At 41.2% G+C, this 23,783-nt stretch overlaps 1 protein-coding gene across 7 annotated transcripts in view; it reads right to left on the minus strand.

The window, feature by feature from the left end:
* The window catches only part of CUNH18orf25 (chromosome unknown C18orf25 homolog), an 82,845-nt gene extending 59,560 nt beyond the window's left edge, over positions 1-23,285 (minus strand). For 4 of the 7 annotated variants that reach the window (XM_032859484.1, XM_032859478.1, XM_032859483.1 and 1 more), the window contains exon 1: positions 22,535-22,825. The gene's annotated coding sequence lies outside the window, so the exon portion shown is untranslated. Of the gene's footprint in view, positions 1-126; positions 146-5,483; positions 5,506-22,534; positions 22,826-23,145 lie in introns of those variants that run through there. The other 3 variants (XM_032859479.1, XM_032859481.1, XM_032859482.1) reach the window with 3 other exon arrangements.
* Between the last annotated feature and the right edge of the window lie 498 nt (positions 23,286-23,783).

Here is a 23,783-nt window from a genome sequence, read left to right on the forward strand (position 1 = left end):
GCCTCTCTGTCTGCTTATAATCTCTCTCTCTCTCTCTCTGTCAAATAAACAAATAAAATCTAAAAAAAAAAAAAAAAACAAGTTTAAAACATATGTCCAAGTCTCACCTTTAAAAAAAACAAAAACAGGGGTGCCTGGGTGGCTCAGTGGGTTAAGCCTCTGCCTTCGGCTCAAGTCGTGGTCTCAGGGTCCTGGGATCAAGCCCCGAATCGGGCTCTCTGCTCAGCAGGGAACCTGCTTCTCCCTCTCTCTCTGCCTGCCTCTCTGCCTACTTGTGATCTCTGTGTATTTAAAAAAAAAAAAAAAAAACAAACAAACAAAAAAAAAAACCTAGTTGAGAACCTCTCTTAAAAAAAAAAAACCACAAAACTTCTCTTTTTAAAGATTTTATTTATTTTTGAAAGAGAGAATGAGCATGGTGAGGCACAGAGAGAGAGACCCTAAAGTAGACACCTCACTGAGCATGGAGCCCAATGTAAGGCTCAATCTCACAACCATGAGATCATGACCTGAGCCAAAAGCAAGAGTGGGATGCTTAACTTACTGAGCCACCCAAGCACTCCAAAAAGCACACATCTTTCTTCTTCTTTCACGTCAGCTATCAAACTTTAAGATCTATCAGCGACTCTAATTCCTTACCTTCTACTGTTTAAGCCAATGTAATCTAATCTCTGTTCCCATCATTCCACTTAAAGCTTGCTAAAACTACCTTTATTTCAAGTCACTAAATCCAGGAGACATTTTGGGGCACCTGGGTGGTTCAGTCTATAAGCATCTACCTTTGGCTCAGGTCATGATCTGACAGTCCCAGGATTGAGCCCTGCATCGGGGCTCCCTGCTCAGCAGGAAGCCTGATTCTCCCTCTCCCACTCCCCCTGGTTGTGTTCCCTTTCTTGCTGCCTCTCTGTCAAATAAATAAATAAAATCCGTAAAAATATATAAATAAAAGTAAAATAAAAAATACATTTTTAAAAATGTAAGAATATATATAATTAATTAATTCTTTTTTTTTTTTAATCCAGGAGACATTTTTAGTCTTCATTCCTTACCTCTCAGCAGTATCTGACGCTGTTAAGCACTCCCTCCTTGAAAATCCCTTTCCATGGACTTCTATCCATCACACTACTCTGGTTTTTCCTTCTTCCTCTCCAACTCAACCAACTTATATATCCTTTATTGACTTATTCTCATCTCTCTAAATTTAGTTATGTTTTTAAAGAATTTTTGTCCCCATTTAATCTGCCATGTTTCATCCCACTGAATTCTCAGCCCACGTAAGATCATTTAAGTACCACTTCATTAGAAATGGGAAGGCCATGGAGAGAAGCCAGGATGCGTTCAACCAAATATTCCATCATCTGTCATCTGGCTTGATGAGGCACACTTCCAATGTGAGGTGTCAGAGCAATGTTCTTCAACTTCAACAACAGATTATCTATTGGAAGGGGCCCTGAGTATGTCATGTCCAAAGTTGCCGCTTTAATAATCCCTGTCTGAGGTGTTTCCACCAGGTCATCTTGATGAACTAACAGACATTTTCCAGTTTTTAAAGGATATGAATCAACAACCAGATGAAGAGACACGGAGGGAAAGTATGTAGAACTTCCATACCCTCCCCAGGCATACCACTCTCCCCAACTTCCTAGTGTTCAACAACCCAGAAGCTTCAAATTTAGTTCTTCATGGCCCAATCTTAGGCCCTTCTCTTATTGCACTTCTAGGTGGTATCATCCACACCCTTAACTCCCAAATTCTCACCTTTAGCCTGAAGGGTTTTTCCAAAGATCCCCAAATCCTGATGACCAACTGCATACTTGACATTCAATTTAAATTATCTCAAAGAGAGGCACCTGGGTGGCTCAGTTGTTAAGCATCTGCCTTCAGCTTAGGTCATGATCCCAGTGTCCTGAGATCAAGCCCTGCATGGGGGTCGCTGCTCTGCAGGAAGCCTGCTTCTCCCCACTCCCACTCCCCCTGCCTGATCTCCCCTCTCGATGTCTCTTTCTGTCAAATAAATAAATAAAATCTTTTAAAAAATAAAATAAATAATCTCAAAGATACTGCAAATTTAATGTTAAAAAATATATCCAAACTTGCCTCTCCTTTAGCAAGCAACTAATGTACAATTAACTCTGTCTCATTACCAAACCCAAAAACATACCCCCAAATCTCATTCCATCACCAAGTCCTATCAATTTAGCCATCCAATACAATCTTCACAAACATTTTCACATCTCTACTGCCTCGTTGAAGCTATCGTGACCCACTGCCTGATCTATTATAATAATCATAGTGGTTTTCCCACACCCACTCCTGATTACAAGTACAGCCAGAATTGTTTTTGTTTAAAAATTAAAAACTGGGGTACCTGGGGGGGCATAGTTGGTTAAGCATCTGACTCCTGGTTTCAGTTCAGGTCATGATCTCAGGGTTGGGAGATAGAGCCCTGTGTGGGGCTCCAAGCACAGCAGGGCATCTGCTTCAAATTCTCTCTCTCTCCCTCAATCCTCCCCTTCCCCCACCCCGCTGCATGTCCTCTCTCAAATAAATAAATCGTCAAAAAATTAAAATCTGGGGCACCTGGGTGGCTCAGTGGGTTAAAGCCCCTGCCTTCGGCTCAGGTCATGATCCCAGGGTCCTGGGATCGAGCCTCGCATCAGGCTCTCCGCTCAGCGGGGAGCCTGCTTCTCCCTCTCCCTCTGCCTGCCTCTCTGCCTACTTGTGACCTCTGTCTGTCAAATAAGTAAATAAAATCTTTAAAATATATATATATATATATATATTTTTTTTTTTAAGTAAAATCTGTTCTTAAAAAAATTTTAAATCTGATCTTGTTATACCTCTGGTCAAATTCTTCATAATACTAAAACTACTTTTAAAAGAAAAACTAGGACAGAAGATATTTAATTCAACTAATATGTATCAAATGCCTATTATGTCAAGTAACATGCTGGGTTTGGGATTACAAAAACATGAATAAATCCCAGTACTCACACTGAGGTGTGATCAAATACAAATTTGTAGGTTGAAAATCTACTATTTGTTTCAGAGCAGATAAAGACAGTAAGAAGTTCGCACAAATGAACTGAGTGAGTCCATTCAAGTAGGGCAAAATTAGGTAAGTACTACAAAAGAAGTATAAAGAACTCCAGACCTTCACAAGCTCAGAACTAGAAAAAGTATCCAAGAAGGAGTGAATTTAACTGCACTTGGAAAGGTAAGAATGATTTTAATAAACAAAAGCAAGAGTTAAAAGGGCTACTAAAGAATCTTAAAACTCTGTAACAAAAGAGACATAAGAAAAATCAAAAGCAACAAGAAAGGTCAGAGGCACTGGACTCAAAACCCACGATGAGGGGCACCTGGGTGCTCAGTGGGTTAAAGCCTCTGCCTTCGGCTCAGGTCATGATCCCAGAGTTCTGGGATGGAGCCCCACATCGGGCTCTCTGCTCAGCGGGGAGCCTGCTTCCCCTTCTCTCTGCCTACTTGTGATTTCTGTCAAATAAATAAAATCTTTTAAAAACAAAACAAAACAAAAAAACCCCACGATGGGATTTCAAAGTTTCACACGAGGTAACTTGGAACTGATTAGATATAGATGAGGGGTCTACTTTAGCAAAAACAATAACCCTGCATAACCAAAACTGCTCTCAGTCTCTTTTCATCAATGTTACTCTCAGCACTCATACAAAAAGGTAGTAGCGCTAACACTAGACAGTGGTAGCAATAAGATATGGTGACCTAACACATTTCAAACAAGAAAACAAAAGTTCATAAAAACATCAGTCCTGACACTAGAAAAGAAAGGGAATTTGAAGGGCTAGGTGTCCACTAACAAATTATTCATGTTCTCTAAGCCTAATTACCTTGTTTGTAAAACTTCAGTCCCTGGTAAGATGAAATGAGTTACACATTCAAAGTACCTAATATGTAAAAACCACAAAGTCAAATTTCAAGAAACTGTATTTTTTTAGCCTTTCTATTCTCTTCTTCCTCTTCACTTCAAGCCCCTCACAGAGCTAACACGTCACTTCTCCATTCATTCAAGTATGCTGCATTCATGCATTCAGCACGTATTTACTGAGTACCCAGCGTCAGCTACTGTGCCAGGCACTAAGAAATATACAGTACCTTCCTAACAGTACTTGCAGTCTAAAGAAGAGACCCAACTGTGGGCGCCTGTGTGGCTCAGTTGGTTGAGCAACCTGCCTTGGGCTCAGGTCATGATCCTGGAGTCCCGGGATCAAGGCCCATATCGGGCTCCCTGCTTAGCGGGGAGTCTGCTTCTCCCTCTGACCTCTCCCCTCTCATCTTCTCTCATTCTCTCTCTCAAATAAATAAATAAAATCTTAAAAAAAAAAAAAAGGAAGACAACTGAATAATCACATGATTGAATAATCACACAAACAAATACAAAATTTACTACTGTGGTTAAGTATTACAGAGAGAAGATAAACTGGCACCACAAAGAGAGAAAAGGAAGAGGAATGTAACATAGCCTAAAAGATATAGGAAGGCTTCCCTGAAAAGTAAATAGGAACCCATTGTTTTAAAGAGGGGAAGGAGACATAGATTTAAGCGGGTTTGTACTTCAAAAAGAGCACTCTGGCAGCACAGCAGAGACAGGATGGAAAAGAAGACAAATAAATGTCAACAGAACAATTCCAAGGCAAGGCAAAAAATTACAGTAGCTCTAGACTGATGGTACTGGCAACAGAGAGATGTGGATGGATAGGAGGTTACAGAGTACATATGTAGAGTGAGAAAGGTGTCGAGGACAAGTCTTTGGTTTCTGGATTCTGCAACTAGTCTGACAGTAGAACCAATCACCAAGGGAACATGAAAGGATTTGTGTAGTGAATGGAGAGGAAAAGGACATCAAGAGTTTGGTTTTAGGCTTAGGGATTTTAAAGTGCCTTTGAGACATTCGAAGAAATGTTAGAGAAGCACTAAGTATTTAACATTCAGGTCTAAAACTCAGCAGAGACTGGGGTTGGATTTTCCTGCCAATAACATTAAAAGTATTCTTGGCATTCCTAAGACCAAATAAAACAATGAATCAGAAAGATAATTCAAATCTTGGGGGCACCTCATGGCTCAGTCAATTAAGCGTCTGCCTTCGACTAAGGTCATGATCCCAGGGTCCTGGGATAAAGCCCCATGCCTGCTTTTCCCTCTTCCTGCCACTCTCCCTGCTTGTTCATTCTCTCTGATAACTATTTTTTTAAAAAAAGAAAGATTTAAATCTTTGAGAATCAGTTACTATTGTCTCTATTTGTCTGCACCTGACTCTCTCACTTTCTGTAAAAGTAACAACATGAAAAAGAAAGGCAACAAATAAAGAAAAAAGTAATTTAGGTAGGAGTCAGAAACCTGGGTTCTAATCTTAGCTCTGCCGCTAACTGTGTAACCTAACATGAGGCTCTAACTTATTTCTTCAGTTCCTTATCTGTAAAACTTAAAAAGTTGAGTAGAGGGGGCACCTGGGTGGCTCAGATGGTTAAACCTCTGCCTTCAGCTCAGGTCATGATCTCCAGGTCCTGGGACTGAGCCCCGTGTTGGGCTCCCAGCTCAGTGGGGAGTCTGCTTCTCCCCCTCCCTCCTCTCCCCTTACTTGTTTCTCTCTCTCTAATGAATAATTTTTTTTTTTTTAAATCTTAAAAAAAAAGTTGAGTAGGGAATGGAAATACAGATTTTGCAAGTTAAGAGAAACAAAACGTGTGTATATATGGAACAATGTAAGAATACTTTAAAAAGTCAAAAGCATCATAAACACATATTGCTCAAGACACTATTTCAATATATAGCATGTATGTAGGAAAGACAAGCAGTTGTTTCAGTAGTGTTTTAGTGCTAATCTTTTATTTTAATGAAAGTGCTAATTTTTCATTTTAGTAAAAATAACTAAATAATCCACCCTTTGGGATGACTGCATAGAACTGTTTGATGCCCAAGGACATACTACATCTGTATATATACATATAAATAATAACATTACTAAAATCAAGTGCTCGTAGGGTGTCTGAGTGTCTCAGTTGGTTAAGCTTCTGGCTCCAGCTCAGGTCATGATCTCAGGGCCCTAGGGTTGAACCCCAGGCTCAGCCAGGAGTCTGCTTATCTCTCTGCCCCTCCCCCTGCTTGTATGCACACACTCCTACTCTCTGGCAAATAAATAGGGTTTTTTTGTTGTTTTTTTTTTTAGAGAGAGAGATCACAAGTAGGCAGAGAGGCAGGCAGTGAGAGAGAGAGGGAAACAGGCTCCCCACTGAGCAGAGAGCCCAATGCGGGGCTCGATCCCAGGACCCTGAGATCATGACCTGAGCCGAAGGCAGAGGCTTTAATCCACTGAGCCACCCATTTGCCCCTAAATAGTATTTTTTTAAAAGTAAAGTAAAATAGGGTAGCCTGGGTGGCTCAAGCCATGATCCTGGGGTCCTGGGATGGAGTCCCACATCAGGCTCCCCACTCACCAGAGAGCCTGCTTCTCCTTCTCCCGCTGCTGCTCCCCCTGCTTGTGCTCTCACTTTGTCAAATAAATAAGTAAAAATCTTTAAAATAAAAAATAAAACAAAGCAATCTTTAACCTCCAGAAAATCAGCTAAGCATTTAAAAGTATAACTCACCCCCAACAAGGCGAATTCTATAAGGCAAATACCATCATCCTATTTTACAGATAGGGGCAAAGTTAAAGAATTTGCACAAAGTCAATACTGGAGTCAGGATTTTCATAGAAGCAATTCCAGAGTCCAAGTTCTTTATCACTCATCACTGCACAGTATATCCCACCTAGCACCATTCCTTAAAATAAGGAGCTGCTCAATAAATTTCTGCTATTAATAATCCTCAATCCTATTTTTTCATAATTATGTGGTAGTTTTGTTAAGCCAATGTACAGGGCTTTTGCAGTTAGAGAAATCGAGATTACAGGGAGGGGTTTATATAGAAAATTTGCAGATTTTGAAAAACTTAAATACAACCTGTACCTGGTGCTTCCTCCCCACAAAAAATGTTAGGATAAAGTAAAGGGAGAGCAAAACCCACAAGACTTACAGTAAAGTGACTATTTTTTATCTGGCACATATATGACCTTGGACAAGTTATGTAACTTCTCTGAGCCTATTTTTCAGTTACAAAATGACACTACAGTACTCACCTCAGAACTTATTTTTTTTTTTTAAGATTTATTCAGTGGGAAAGGGAGAGTCTCAAGCAGACCCCCTGCTGAGCACAGAGCCAGGCATGGGGCTCATTCTCACCACCCAGGATCGTGACCTAAGCCAAAACCAAGAGTCAGACACTTTTAACAGATTGAGCCACCCAGGCACCCCCCGCAAAATGTTACCATGAGTATTAATTTCACTAGTGTGTGAGAAAATATTTCTTAAACCACTGAATGCTAGATTAACCATGGAGAAACATTTAATTTGCATTTTATAGTTTTTAAAACAGACCTGCTCTTGTCTCAGCCTAAGAGAAAAATTTCTTCTATCACTTGGCATCTTTTGAAAAACTAATAATTAATTCTTATACCAGTGTGGGGGGACATAAATATTTGCTATTGATAATAGTAATAAAGTCAAGAAAAAGAGCTCCTTCAATATCGTGATTTTCAGTCAAAAGTGCTAAAGGATATACAGCCAAAAATTAGAAGCCACCAAGATGTCCTATAGCAGGTGACCATTCAAGTAAACTGTGGTACATCCAGACAATGGAATATTATTCAATGCTATAAAGAAATGAACTATGGGGCACCCATGTGGCCCAGGCAGTTAAGGGTCCAGTCTGACTTTTGATTTTGGCTCAGATCGTGACCTCAGGATAGTGAGATGGAGCGCCTTATCAAGCTCCCAGCTCAGCGGAGCATCTACTTGAGATTCTCTCCCTTTCTCTCTGCCCCTCCCCCTGCCTGTGCATGCTTTCTCCCTCTCTAAAATAAATAAATCTTTAAAAAAAAAAAAAAAAAGAGCCATTAAGCCATAAAAAGACATGGAAAAAAAACTTAAATGCATATTACTAAGTAAAAGAAGCCAATGTGAAAGGCTACATACTCTATAATTCAAACTATATGACATTCTTGAAAAGGCAAGACTATGGAGAAGAGACACTAAAAAGCTCAGTGGTTGCCAGAAGCCTGGAGGAGGGAAAAATGAGAAGGTGGAGCACAAAGGATTTTTACGGCATGAAACTACTCTGTATAGTATTACAGTGGTGGATATACATTATAAATTTGTCCAAACCCAAAAACTGTACAACACCAAGAATGAGCTCTAATGTTAACTACGGACTCTGGGTGATGATGTGTCAATGCAGGTCCCTCAGTTGTTAGCAATGTACCACTCTGATGGGGCATGTTGATAATGTGTGGGAGCAAGAGGTATATGGAAAAATCTCTGTATCTTCCACTCGATTCGGCTGTAAACAAACTACCAAAAAAGAAAAATAAAGCCTATTAAGACAAATACACCATCAAAAAAACCCCCACGGTAGCCAAGGAGAAATGGAGAAGGGAGAGGAGTAACAGGTGAAGCAAAGGAGATCTCCAGGGCAGTGAAACCATTCTGCGGGATACCATAATGACGGACAGGCATTTGTCAAAATCCACAGAACTGTTATTCCGTGTTATGGTATCTCTATTCTTCAACACAAAAAGTGAGACCTAATATAAACTTGGACTTTTGTAACGTATCAGTATTAGCTCATAGTTGTTAACAAATGCACCAACAATAGGGAAATTGAAGAGGAGCAACTCTCTGTACTTTCTCTCAATTTTTCAGCAAACCTAAAACTGCTCTAAAATATAAAGTCTATTAATTTTTTTTTTTAAATGCTGAGGAAATTGTAAGCTTGGAGCTACTGGGAAGCCAACTTTGCCCTCATGAGAATAAAGCCTGACTGAAAATGAAGCCCACAAAGAAAAGCAGTAGAGAGCCAGTAAACAAACAGGAAAAATAGTGCCCAGATGTCGAGTGAGTTTCTAGCTCCAACTAGGTTAGAGGCCAGCTGCACACAGGACTTATCAAAATTAAAGGAACCTATTAAATCTCATTTTTGCTTTTTTTTTTTTTTAAAGATTTTATTTATTTATTTGTCAGGGACAGAGGGAGAGAGAGAGAGCACAGGCAGACAGAGGCAGAGGGAGAAGCAGGTTCCCTGCCGAGCAAGGAGCCCGATGTAGGACTCAATCCCAGGACACTGGGATCATGACCTGAGCCGAAGGCAGCTGCTTAACCAACTGAGCCACCCAGGCGTCCCTCATTTTTGCTTTTTAAAAAGTGCATATGATGCTACAATATACATGTTAGTCATCTTTTGCATACCATTTTTATAAGAGCTAGAGTCACTGCTCACAGAAAACCATCAAAGTTAACAGATTTACTTGTAGACTTCACCGAAAAGTTAACATGAGAGCAATGTGCATTGCCTTGGCCTTTGCTTCTCAGCATCAGAAAACTAGTGCCTGTAAGCACTACTGCTGAGGACTATTAGATATAGCATAAAACTCAACCATGAATCAGCCAAGATCTCAATGTTTTAAAAATGTTCAAGGGTTATTTTATTTTCAAAAATTTATTTATTGGGGCAACTGGGTGGCTCAGTCCGTTAACGGTCTACTTCGGCTCAGGTCATGATCCCTGAGTCCCAGGATCAAGCCCCACATTGGGCTCCCTGCTCAGTGGGGAATCAGCTTCCCCCCCTGCCCTCACGCTGCTCGTGCTCTCTCCCTCTCTGGCTTTCTCAAATAAAAAAATACTTAAATATTTAATACAAATATTTTAAATATTAAACTTTAAAATGAATAAATAAAGATTTATTAATTTGTGAGAGAGTACATGCATACGTGGAGGAGGAACAGAGGGAGAGAATCCCAAGCAGACTTCCTGCTGAACGGAAAGCCCAACTCAATGTGCGATCTCTCCACCCATGAGATTTGATCATGACCTGAGCTGAAATTAATGGAGTTGGATGCCCAACTGACAGAGCCTCCCACGCACCCCTCAAGGAATATTTTAAAAAGCAAAAAAAGATATAGGCGATTTCAACTGAAAAGCCTACTAAAAGAATGCTTCTGTTGCTATTTTTAAAAACAAACTGATGACTGTTTTATTACCTATTTGCAGGCTTTTTACAAAGCTACAATTTAAAAAGATACACACAGTAAGTAGTCTGTCCACACTGACAACAATCTAAACAATTCCATTTAGGTTTCCAGAACATTTTAATTATTTTTATTAATTATTGCTCATAGTTAACCTGAAATATATAATCCTCATTTCTAAGAAAAGAATATGTAGGTCAATGGCCAAGATATATTTAGATAGACTTAGATAGATATATTTAGAACACTTTCTGAATTTCCAATCTGTTTCTTAACCTAAGACACACAAGTAGCCTCCTTTAACCAAAATGAAAATTGTGAACATCTGGATCTTTACAAAAGATCATTTAGGTTATACATTTTAAAGATACGGCTTTCATCAGACTCCTTTAAAATAAGTTTTCCTAATGTATTTGACGTTTGATATTTAAAATTCAGGCTTTGCCCATGAATATACAAGAATAACTCCTCTGTGTGAATCAAGGCACATCTACACTGTACACCAAAAAAGGTAAACAAGACTGCTCCTTGCTTAGACCTACAGTTTCTTCAGAAAGGCTACAAGGCATGTATTGCTCAAGTCTCACTTCAGCATCATTTTGCTTCATTAGGCTCCAAATTCTTCAACATGCTAAGATCTTTTCTGATTCAGGAGATTTTGCCCTTGCTGTTCCCACTACGAGGAAAGGTAGTCGCTATTTTGAAATCTGGCTTGCTCTTGTATTTAAGATCTCAATTGAAACCCACCTTTAAAAGGCCTTCCTTAAATATACTAAAACACCTCCTCTCTCACCCATATCCCCATTATTCTCTATTTTTTAAAAGGAAACTAAAATTACCTTGCTCATTTGTGTTTACAGTTTATTGTCTGTCTGCTTCATAGAATATAAGATATAAGAGGGCAGGGAATTTGTCGCATTGATTACTGTATCTGCAGCATTTAGAAAAATACCCAAACCTGCCAGACACTTAATATTTGTTGAACAACACATATTTATACAGTATTTATGAAGCAAAAGATATTTTTCTAGGGCCTGTGGATATCATTTTTTAAAAATAAGTTTCATTAAAATAGAATCTTAAAGGCATTTTGCTATTTCAAACACTGGCTTTTAAAATCTCTTATTTTTTTAATAATTTCCCAACCATTTAAAAATTTTAAGGACAAACTGCTACAAGTGCAGTTACCCTTTACTTCAGCACTAACTTTATCTATAAATAAGCTACATATTAGCTTAACACATGCCTTTCAGATATATACAATAATGATAAAGGCAATTTTTTTTTCAATAGTAGCTATAGGAAATACAAATGACATGCGCTTTTTTTAAAATATTTTTATTTATTTATTTGAGAGAGAGACAGTGAGAGAGAGCATGAGCAAGGAGAAGGTCAGAAGGAGAAGCAGACTCCCCGTGAGCTGGGAGCCCGATGTGGGACTCGATCCTGGGACTCCAGGATCATGACCTGAGCTGAAGGCAGTCGCTCAACCAACTGAGCCACCCAGGCGCCCATGACATGCGATTTTTTCCTTGCTTCAATCTATGGCTCAATTAATATAAGCTATTAATGTTTAAATTCTAAGCTACTTCATTATTCAGTTTCACCCACAATTATACAAGAATACATGTTTTGTGGGGCACCTGGCTGGTTCAGCTGGAAAAATGGGCAACTCTTTTTTTCTTTCTTTTCAAGATATTACTTTTTGACAGAGAGGGGGGCACTCAAAAAGGGGGAGCGGCAAGCAGAGGGAGAAGGAGAAGCAGGCTCCCCACTAAGCAAGGAACCCAATGCAGCACTCGATCCCAGAACCCTGGATCATGATCTGAGCCAAAGGCAGATGCTTAACCAACTGAGCCACCCAGGTGCCCCGAGCGTTCAACTCTTAATCTTGGGATCATGGGTTCAAGTCCCACATTGGCAGTGGAGATTACTTAAAAAAAAAAACAAAACTTGAACCAAAAAAAAAAATCTTTTGTATAAATCAAAATATATCTGCATTTTACACTTAAGAAGGTAAACAAGGATACTCCTTTGATAACTTTCCCTAAAAACAAATATCCATTGTTTTTATTCACTTTATAGAAACCACACAACCACCACCTCTTTGATATCTTTATATCTGAAAAAAGCAGTGTACTTTTCCATACTACACTTACTTAAAACCATGCCCAAGGCATACCATACAATTTAATCAATAAAAGGAAAAACTATGCCAGGGTACTTGGGTGGCTCAGTGGGTTAAACCTCTGCCTTCAGCTCAGGTCATGATCTCAGGGTCCTGGGATCAAGCCCTGCATCAGGCTCTTTGCTCAGCAGGGAGTCTGCTTCTTCCTCTGTGGTCTCCCTCTCTCTCTATTAAATAAAAATAAAATTTAAAAAAAAAAAAAGTAAAAACTATGCCATATAAAGGAGGGAAGGAGTTATTAAGCAAGGGAAGTGCAGTCCAAATAGCCTCACAGCAGTCTAAGCAAATGTTTTTAAGTTATTTTTTTAATTGGTTTAGCTTTGAAATCCAAAAATTGTTAGCTGGCTTATAGTTTAAATATTCAGTTACATGTGTTTGTTCAGGTTTTTGTTTGTTTGGGGGTTTTTTAGGACTTTTTATTTTTGGGGACAAACAAGTGGCTCAGTTGGTTAAGCATCAAACTCTTGATTTCAGCTCAGGTCATGACCTCAGGGTTGTGAGATCAAGACCCACATGGGGTTCCACACCATGCAAGGAGCCTGCTTAAGGTTTTCTCTCTCCCTCTCCCTCTGTCCCTTCTCCCCTTTAAAAAAAAAAAAGAAGAAGAAGAAGCTGTTCTATTAAAAAAAATATTTTCAAGTATAATCTCTATACCCAACATGGGGCTCTAACTTACAGAGTTCTGAGATCAAGTCACATGCTCTACTGACTGAGCCAGCCAGGCACCTCTCAACTACGCATTTATTACTGAATCTATGATTCAAAAATGATGAACTCTCCTAGCAATAAAATTAAAAGCAACTGGACTGCTTCTAAACTACTATAAAAACACTTCTTATATGAATGGACCTTAAAAACAAAAGAAATCATGAGACCACCGCCAACAATGTAACTTAACTCTAAGAGAGTAGAAATTTCTGCCTCCAAGAGTTATTTGCATATGTTCTTGCATATGCTTGCAATTCTTGCATAGCTTGCATCTTCTACTGACTCACTTGCAGTAGTAATAACTTCCCTAATAATTGGGACCAAGGTTAAAAAAAAAAAAAATTCCGTGACAATTATGGGTCTTTTAAAACCACTTCCTAAGTTCTTTACCTAACTTTGCCTACCCTATACCCAAAAACTTAAAAGAAAAGGCCCAAGTTAAGGTGTTTTGAAGTTTTGCATGGTTTTACTTTTTAAAATATAAACATGAACCGAAGACAGAGACCAAGAGACAAACTGCAACCCAAGAAGATAAAACTAGAATGAAGCAGGGCTTTCAAACAGTTTTGTAAGCCTACTTCCTGCTGGTGTGGGCAACTGTCAAAGATTATGAAGTGACTCTACAATGTCAGACAAGTTGGATACAGATAATATGACAAGCTAAGGGTGGGAGAGAATCACAGTATAAATAATCATCCAAAAAAAATTAGCACCTAATAAATTACCTGATTTTTCTGACTGTAGCACACAACACATACACTGCTATGAGGGTGATTTTTAAAGCAAACAAACACACACACAGCAATGACAGAAAATTTAATCCCAAGAAATTAAGAGTTAACCTTAAACATGGGGGAGGAGAGAAACAGCACAATATGAAGAAAGTAATAAAAAGAAACCAGTCACTTATGCAAATGTTTTTACTCACCCCTCCAGCCCCATTATATTTCAATCTCCTCTGAAAACAGGGATTACGTTGTTTTCAGTTCATTCATAGTTCCTAATACTTAATGGTCTTTTCCCCTATACACAATATTTAAATCTTTGTTAAACTGAACTGAATCATTTTTAAAAATCACCAAGACCACTAATGAAACCCCTTGCTTGCTTAATAGAACTATCAATTTGTATATAAAAAGATTTTCCATTACATAAAGTCAACATGACTTCTGACAATGTAACTCTCCTTTCCACCTAAAACCTAAGAGAGGGCACCTGGGTGGCTCAGTCATTAAGCGTCTTTCTTCAGCTCAGGGGACGATCCCAGAGTCCTGGGATCCAGCCCCTCATCGGGCTCCCCACTCAGCAGGAGACCTGTTTCTCCCTCTCCCATTTCCTCTGGTTGTGTTCCCTCTCTTGCTGTCTCTGTCAAATAAATAAATAAAATCTAAAAAAAAAAAAAAAAAAACTAACACAAAAACGGACACCACTGCTAATAACCTGGTATTCCTCCTTAATTAGAATACTATATATAAATGTTTATGAACTTATGCATAAAGATGCAAAAACTAGATACAACTAAACTAAATTTCTTAGGCAACATAACACAAATAAGGTAAAAGTAGAATTATCTTACTAAAAATCAAAACAAAGCCCCCAGTTCTAGGAAGAGAATCCACTATGTCTTTAACAGTGATGTTGCCAAATCTTTTCAAATAGAAAAATCAACCTTTTTTCTAATTTTTATATACGCACACTTCATTTTTTTTTTGAATTTTTTTTTAAGATTTTATTTCTTTTGAGCTAGGGCACATGAGCACGACTGGGAGTGAGGGACAGAGGGAGAAACAGACTTCCCCACTGAGCAGAGAGGCTGATGCAGGACTCCATCCCAGGACCCTGGAATCATGACCTGAGCCAACTGCAGATGCTTAACTGACTGAGCCACCCAGGCACCCACTAACCTACTTTAATAACAACAGTACTATTACCTTAGTAAGCACCAATATCTCAAAACAAATTTTGCTCCCAAAGGACTTCTTTTGATTACTTGTTGTATCTGGGGTTAGTTTTTTTCACTAAGAAGTTGTAGGTAGCATGGATAATATGTACAGTCCAGGAACCAAAGATCAGGACTGAAATAAAACCACCACAATATAATGATGTAACGGAAACAGCCCTCTTCTCCACAGCAACTCATCCCTTCCCTTAGCTCTCAAAAGGAAGAGGCTGAAGAGGCTATAAACAAGGTACAGTATAAAAGCCTCAGAAATGAGAATGATGAAAGGCATTCAGAGTGAGGAATTAGGAGTAATTAAGCGCAGCTCAGCAATGAGTGTCAACAGCCTCTAACACCACAGAGAACCAAATATTATGTGTCTCCTGATACAACTACTCAACATGATCTAACAAGGTATATTTTTGCCCCTTCAAAGAAAAAGGAAAGAAACGATATACATTACAGGGGTGCTTGGGTGGCTCAGTTGGTTAAGTGTCTGCGTTGGGGCTGGGTCATGATCCCAAGGTCCTGTGATAGAGCCCCATGTCGGCTTCCCTGCTCAGTGAGGAGTCTGCTTCTCCCTCTCCCACTCACCCTGCTTGTGTGCGTGCTCCTGCTCTTGCACTCTCTGTCAAATAAATAAAATCTTAAAATACACACACACACACACACACACACAGTATAAAAACTGAATCTGATCAAGCCTCTAAACCTAATACCAAATAACAAGAGACCGAGGGACAGAGGAACATGTTTAAAACCACCATAGGAATGTAACTGACAAGTTCAAATGGGGAAAACTGTTTCTTCAAGTTATTTGCCAGGGGAAAAAATGTAGGGAGAACCTTTAGATTACCAAACAATACACAGACCTTTTTGACTCAGTCTGAATAAGTATAAAAATACATTTATGAGACAATGGAGCAATGTGAACACTAAATATCATATGATAGTAAGAAATTATTGCTAATTATCTTCAGTGTGGTAATAGTTATTTGGGTTTTTTCCTTCATGAGTGAAGTTGACTAAGAAACTGAAGTGCTAAAAAACTGGAGTACAGAAAAGAAACATTAGAAATTAATGCAGCTGAATGGATTTGGCCCACCTAGACTGAAATATAAATTGTGAGACTGCAACCATGGGAAGAAAGGAGCTCTGCTTGCTTGCCAGCCAACCTTCCTCCACTGATACAACCTCTATAAATAGGCCAAGAGTGATAATGGCTGCTCAAATCACTTCATGTTGCAGATACCACCATTACTGACATGCAACTGGCCCAGCCCCAGGCTGTGAATAAACCAGCATCAAGAGCCAAGGAAGTTACCACATGCAAAGAATGCACCATGGCTAATATGAGACCCTCTAAGTACTCAAAAGCACTATCAGTGTAAATCAAGAATACTTTAAAACACACATTCCAGATTTCCTCCAAGATCTCTGCTCTGGCAATTTCTACCTCCCTCAAAATACAGTACACATAAAGATGGGATAAAGATGGGTCACCATATGCCAGGACCTGAGGTCCCCTAGATAAATGGTGCCAAGAACTTAACATAGCAATTATTTGATGGACTGTAGTGGAATAAAGTAATGGGAAACCCTTGATAAAGCGCTGATGTAAGAATAAATGATGCTTCTATGCTAGGTTAAAACTAGGGCAGACAGAATACCACTTAAAATCTTAACCACATGAGGTTTTTGTTCTTAATACAGAAAGGAAAACAGTCCTGTTTTCCCAGAGTTTTAGTCCACACACAATTTCCCTATCCCCAACAATACCTTTCTCTAATTATAAGGCACCTAGCAAAATGCTGACTCAGAACATCATAAAAGTTGTTTGTTTTTTTCTTTAAACCTGACAACTCAGTATAAAATAACTTCTGGACACTTCAGTCAGTATCTTGTTTCCCAAATGTTTATCATGCTAATGAAAACTTAAAATTCTAGATTACCTAAGCACAAACCTAGTTTATCCAAATTCTTAGGAATGACTGCTATAAATTTTTAAAGATTTAATTTTGCTGCTCTTTGAACAATCAAAACTAATTTACTAATACATGGACTTGAATTCCAGGCAGAGGAAAAAGTATTTTGTAAATGAACTGGCAGTACAAAAAAGAACACTCAAGTCTCCAGTCATTTTCTTTCACATTTAGAGACCTATTTAGGAAAAACGTCATTCTCCAACACCGTATTTAAAATGATTTTATAAAAGAAAAGACTAACTCCATCCTACACTTCGCTATACGTTTTTCTGCTATAGCCTACTTTTCTTCACATTTTAGGACAGGAAAGAAACTTAAAGGTCATCTGGCTCACTAGATTTGAGTACCTTATGCAGAAATTTTCTTTCATCTTTCTACCCATCCCCAACTGGCCCCTAAGTACTCAGTAAATGGGCTTCTGATTTAAAAAGGTATAAACACCCCCACAAACAAACACGGCAGTTATGTGGTAGGTATCTACTTTTAACTAATCTTAACTAGAAAATACCCATCCAGGTTGTTTCAAAGTTGAATCAAGTCAAATTAATAACTTAGGGTTTATACCATCTATCTTTTGGCTATTAAGTGACAGAATCGGAGGTCCCTGTTTTGAATGAAGACATGAGAGAGAACAAAAACAAAACTTAAAATGAACACTATAAAGCCACAAATCCTAAACAAGACAATCATCAAATCTGAGTCATACTGGTTTTCTGTTATTTTTAAACCACGTTTAGTATTATCATCTGTTACTAATGTGTTATGAAAAGTATGTTTAATATATACAACACACATTTCCTCCCTTAGCCCAGAAATACAGAAGGAATATAAAATACTTTTTAGTTTCACCCTGCTCCTTCCTTTTACAAGGACTTGTAGGCTGAGTGTGAAAACTGACTGAACATCAATCCCACTTGTGCTGAGAGGCTGCCCACACAGAAGCAGAAAACACTGTTTATTTCCCCTACCATGAGCCCCGAAAGAGTAAGAAAGGTAGGTACAATTTAAAGATAAACCCTAAAAAAAAAGATAAACCCTAAAAGGATTTAGAAAAGTTTCATGACAACACTCAAATTTATATTTAAAACTGGAATTTAAAACCTAAAGAAAAGTAACTATCAAATTAGTCTGACAAATAAGAATCAAACCCAAAATAAAAAAGAAAACCAGTGGAGCACCTGGATGGCTCAGTTGATTGTCTAGCTCTTGATTTCAGCTCAGGTCATGATCTCAGGGTCCTGGGACTGAGCTCTACTCAGTGTGAGTAGAGAACCTGCTTAAAATTCTCTCTCCTCTTCTCCCTCTGCTCCTCTCCACTCACTCACTCACTTGCTTGCTCACTCTAAAATAATAATAATAGGGGCACCTGGGTGGCTCAGTGGGTTAGGCCTCTGCCTTCGGCTTGGGTCACGATCACAGGGTCCTGGGATCAAGTCCTGCATCGGGCTCTCTGCTCGGCGGAGAGCCTGCTTCCCCCTCTCTCTGCCTGCCTCTCTGCCTACTTGTGATTTCTCTCTCTGTGTGTCAAAATAAATGAATAAAATCTCTAAATAATAATAATAATAAAATTAAACCAGTAACATTTCTACTCATTGAACATAAGGATGAAGAAAATTTTTCAAAAGGAATGCCTATCATATCCTTCATATTCCACCTGAGCTTTTTTACCCTAAAAGGAAAAAAAACACTTTAGCAGACTAAGGTACCTTGACAACCTATCCCTTTGTGAACTCAAGGCACTGGCCACACTTAACCAGTCAAGACTGATACTCATGACTCTGGATAAGCAGTTACCCAGACTGGAATGCCCACCTGGAAACTCATCTTAAACTCAGGTTTAAATGTTTAAGTTCTTTTAGCATCAGGATCTTGTCAGTCCTTTTCACCAGTGTATCTCTAGCAACTAGAGCATTAGCGACACACAGTAGGCAATCAATAAATTAGTGTTGTAAGAATAAAGAGGTTCTACCTGAATACGTTGTCCTCTGTTTGCTCAAAGTTTTCAGTAGCTCTTCCCCAATCATTAATATGTCTATTTCATTTTTACTACAGCTAAGAAAATTTATTTGGCCCCAGATTCTTTCCTAAAGTAATACAGAATACCATAATCAGTATGGTTCAAAAGAAAACACATTAATAGCACATTTTGAGGGGCATCTGGCTTGCTCAATCCATAGCGCATACGACTCTTGATCTCGGGATTGTGCGTCTGAACCCCTCATTAGGTGTAGCATTTACTTAAAAAATAAAAATTTTGTAAAAGTAGCGGGCTGCCTGGATGGCTCAGTTGGTTAAACAACTGCCTTCGGTGCAGATCATGATCCCAGAGTCCCGGTATCGAGTCCCACACTGGGCTCCCAGCTCCATGGGGAGTCTGCTTCTCCCTCTGACCTTCTCTCCTCTCATTCTCTCTCTCACTCTCTCTTTCTCTCAAATTAAAAAAAAAAAATTTTAAGTAGCACATTTTTGGGATGCCTGGGTGGCTCAATCGGTTAAGTGTTTGCCTTTAGCTCAGGTCCTAGGATCCAGCCTGGCGTGGGCTTCCTGCCCAGCTGGGAGTCAACTTCTCCCTCTGCCCCTCCTGCTGCTCGTGGTGTGGGCGCACACACACTCACGTTCTCTCTCTCCCTCTCTCTGTCAAATAAATAAATTTTTAAAAAGGTAGAACATTTTTAATGTTTTACAGGAAGGTCTAAGATGATTCACCAAAATTACACAGGGTTTGAGTCTCTAATATATACCAGTACCAAACTTTAAAAAAAAAATAAAAAACAAAAACAAAACCATTCTAACTGCATATACATCGAGTTTACTCATGTAGATGTCAGAACAAAACTCTTAAGATTGAAGATCCCAGCAAAACATGGGAATGTTTTGAATAATGAGTTTACAAGTTACACAATCCTGGAGAAGTTACTAGTCATATAGTAACGAGACTTAAGATACCAATCAATGTCACTAACAAAATAAAATCTTTCAAGGACATATACCAAGCACTCAGTTCCAAAAGAACTACATTAAATTAAAATTTAAGCTGAATTTATTTTTAATATACAGATCTTGGATTAATCACAAAGAGTACAAGACAAAGAGTATTAGGACACTTTCATAAATGCACTTAAGAGTAAATATAAAATAAATTAGTGAGTAATATAACAACTACACTGTGAACTTAATATGAAGCTAGCACTGAGGAAAGTCTCCAGCTCCACTCCTTTTTCACAAAACGATATCAGAAAAATTTTTTCGTTAAGAAATCATTTAGCTGGGGGCGCCTGGGTGGGCTCAGTGGGTTAAAGCCTCTGCCTTCGGCTCAGGTCATGATCCCAGCATCAGGCTCTCTGCTCAGCAGGCAGCCTGCTTCCCCCTCTCTCTCTGCCTGCCTCTCTGCCTACTTGTGATCTCTCTCTCTCTCTCTCAAATAAATAAAATCTTTAAAGAAATTTAAAAAAAACAAAAAGAAAGAAATCACTTAGCTGACGCTTTAGGTATAATTACCTTGAAGTTTCTCTCTGCCTTTCATATTGCACACACCTATACTGAAGCTTTTTTTTTTAAAGATTTAATTTATTCATTTGACAGGGAAAGACACGAGAGAGGGAACACAACCAGGGGGAGTGGGAGAAGGAGAAGCAAGCTTCCCGCGGAACAGGGAGCCCAATATGGGGCTCGATCCATCAGGACCTGAGCCAAAGGCAGACGCTTAACAACTGAGCCACCCAGGCACTCCACTTATTTTGAAGTTTGTATCTACAAAATGTTATTACGAAAAATAAACATGGTTTGAAGTTTTAAGAGTACAGTGATACTGAAAAGCACTCTGATTTAAAAATGGCTAAAAATGGGGTGCCTGGGTGGCTCGGTGGGTTAAAGCCTCTGCCTTCAGCTCACTCAGGTCATGATCCCAGGGTTCTGGGATCGAGCCCCGCATCGGTCTCTCTGCTCAGCAGGGAGCCTGCTTCCTCCTCTCTCTCTCTGCCTGCCTCTCTGCCTACTTGTGATCTCTGTCAAATAAATAAATAAAATCTTAAAAAAAAAATGGCTAAAAATTTTTTATTTCTCAATGGAACTGCATGAAATTTCAATAAGATTCTTTTTAAAGCAGCTTAGGTCATTGCAGTAAATTCCATCTTAGTTTCCTAAATTAAAACTTAACTTAATTTTATATTTACTGAGCACCTACTGTGCATAAAGCACTAAATGAAGCATTGTATTGGCCAGATTAGACAGCCAAAATATTACACTTCCCACTAACAAACGGTTAGCGTTGTGACTCCTCAGGACATCAGGTAATAACTATCAATTGTAAGCCTCTAAAAATGCTTGTTAAACCAAAAGGCAATGCTCTTACTGGAGGAATCCAGATTGCCTGCATCAGCAAAACTACATTAGAAAGTTAATAGCCTCCATCCTTAAAATATCCCAGGAGAAGAAAGGAAGTGATTCAAACTGTTAGCATGTGCCCAACGACACTACACAATAATAGCCTAAGCAAAACTGCCAGATGTATTTGTAATTAAGAGGTCCAACCTTGACAAAGCATCATTAGTGGGATTTTCATCCTACTGGGTGGATGGATTCAGAAAGCAAAAGCTCAGTCAAGAAATGAAAAGCACATCTAAGCATAAACTGCTCAGGCGGTTCGATCTGGAAGAACAAGTAGAGAGAGAGGTTCATTCGTTCAACCTGCGAGCCTCTATTCCGCGACAGTGGAGAGGAGGACTTAAAAGAGAGAATGAATGACCTGCGGTTTCTCGTGGGAGCTGCGGCCCCAACAATAAACTGAGGTCGGTGCTGTAAGAAATAAGTTCTAAAGCATGGAGTGCTACTGGGGAGAAGTGAAAACTCCCCGGGAAGAGTCAAAGAAGACAATGATCTTTAACTTGGGGCCCGTCAGTTTGCATCTGCGCCTATTTTCTACATAAAGTTGACAAACTCTCCAGAAGAGGTCAATTTTGGAGGCTGACACATCCCTCCCATCGACTGGCGGCGTCTGCCGACCGAAGGTGGTGGAAGCACCGAGAGGCAGGCGGCGCCAGCCAAAGGAAGCCTTTTCTCCCTCCTCCCAAAGCCCCGGCAACCGCGGCACTGGGGCGGCCGCCCGGGCTCCCGGGAGCAGTGGCAGGTGTCGGCGCCAGATCCCAGCTCGCGGAGCTGGCAGAGTTGGCAGGGCTGCTGCCGCCGCTTCTCCCGTGGGCTGGGGCGCCGGAAAGTTGCATGAAGACAACTCCAGGGCCGAAAAGCCGCTCTCCCGCGCGGCCCGCGGGCAGCGGCACCACCAGCCTCCTCTCAGCCCCCAGAGAGAGGGACCCGCGCGGCCGGGGGAAGAGGAGAGGGAGCTCGGCCCGCCAGTTCGCCCGGGCTGGGAGGACCTGAGGGTCACCAGCGGGCGGACGAACAAGGCGTCCAGCGATTCCGCTCTTGTCGGGGGCCCCCACCCGGGCCGTGCCTCCCGCCAAGTCCGGGCGCGAACATTCTGCGCCCGCCGGCCGGGCCCGTCACGACCCCGCAGCACCGGCGCCGCAGAGCCTACACCCGCGGCCCGTACCCCTCCGACCAAACCTGACCCCTCCCGAGGACGCAGCCGGGCCCCAGCCCTGCGCACCTTCCCGGCTCACCTGAGCTCCGCGGCAGCTCTGCACCTCCTCGCCCGCTCCGCGCGCCCCGTCGGGGCACTGACCGACCCCCCGGCCGGGACTCCCCCGGCCGCGGTGACTCGGGACGCGACGGCCACCGCCGCCTTCTCCTCTTCAGCAGAAGCCCCAGCGGCGAGCAGAGGGTCGCGGTCAAAGCCCCGCCGAAGCTAAAGCGAATTTCGCCACCTCCACAGCCTTCACCACCAAGTCCCTTCACTCGTCCGCGCCGCCCGGAGAAAATGTCACCAGAGGCCGTTCCGCTCGGCGCCTCACTTCCGCCCGGAACCACAGAGCCCGCACGGGTCGGCTAGAGCGGCCGCTGCGGCGGCAGCCTCCAGGGACTGGAGCGGGAAGCCACGGGAAATCCAGAGAGCGCCATCTAGCGTAAAGGAATCCGCGCTCCTCCCGCTGCAGAGCGCCTGGTGCGCGGGCACCAGCTTCCCGGGCTTCTTTCCCGCGCTCATCCATCTGATCAGGGAGTTCCCTTCCAGAAACACCCTTCCCAGAGGACTGGAAATCAGTCAGTGCAAGCCAAGGACAATGCCCTAAGAGAAGGACAATACTCCCTTTTCCGCGCGCTTCTCAGTACTCACCCCTTCTGAACCCTTCCCGAATGAAGCTCGTAAGTGTCCGAATCCTTGAGTGACTCCAGCAAGGAGTCCGCTCTCTTCTCTCCCCACTTTTTCGCGGATGTCGACAGCTCGGCTCGAGGAGACTCCGCTGTGCTTGTCTTGGCGAAGGCATCAGCATCCCGTTCAAGTTTCTGGTCGGTTACCTTGCCGGCCTGGCCGATAGACCGCCACCTGCTGGTGAGACTGGGTCCGCCGGGAGTGCCCGCTCCGCCCCTCCGCGCGTTGCAGACGTCCCAAATTCCACCTCTGCAGAGTCACTCCTCTCTTTTGCACTTCACCGTGGGAAGCGGGACGCGCCCGGTGCTCTGAGTTCGCGAGGCCCTTCCTTCAGGTCTGTGATGGAAAGGAACGTGCTGTACGCGGGACCTGGAGGAAAGGTGAAGTGGGCGCCGGCCACCTGGCCGGTACAGGGCTCAGAGGGCACGGAGAACAAAAACGCAACTTGAGCTCTAGCTGGTGCTCCCAAAGGCAGGGTTTTGAGAAGTAAATGAATAAATAAATAAGAGCTTGAGGAGAAAATGTAAGAGGTCTTTACTTTTTCAGGAGCCGTGCTGGCACCTGGGGTAACACTACCCAAGAGGAGGTTATGGAAGTCACAG

The sequence above is a fragment of the Lontra canadensis genome, unplaced genomic scaffold, assembly GCF_010015895.1.
Source record: "Lontra canadensis isolate GAN:19392208 unplaced genomic scaffold, GSC_riverotter_1.0 scaffold17, whole genome shotgun sequence".
Lineage (NCBI taxonomy): Eukaryota > Metazoa > Chordata > Mammalia > Carnivora > Mustelidae > Lontra > Lontra canadensis.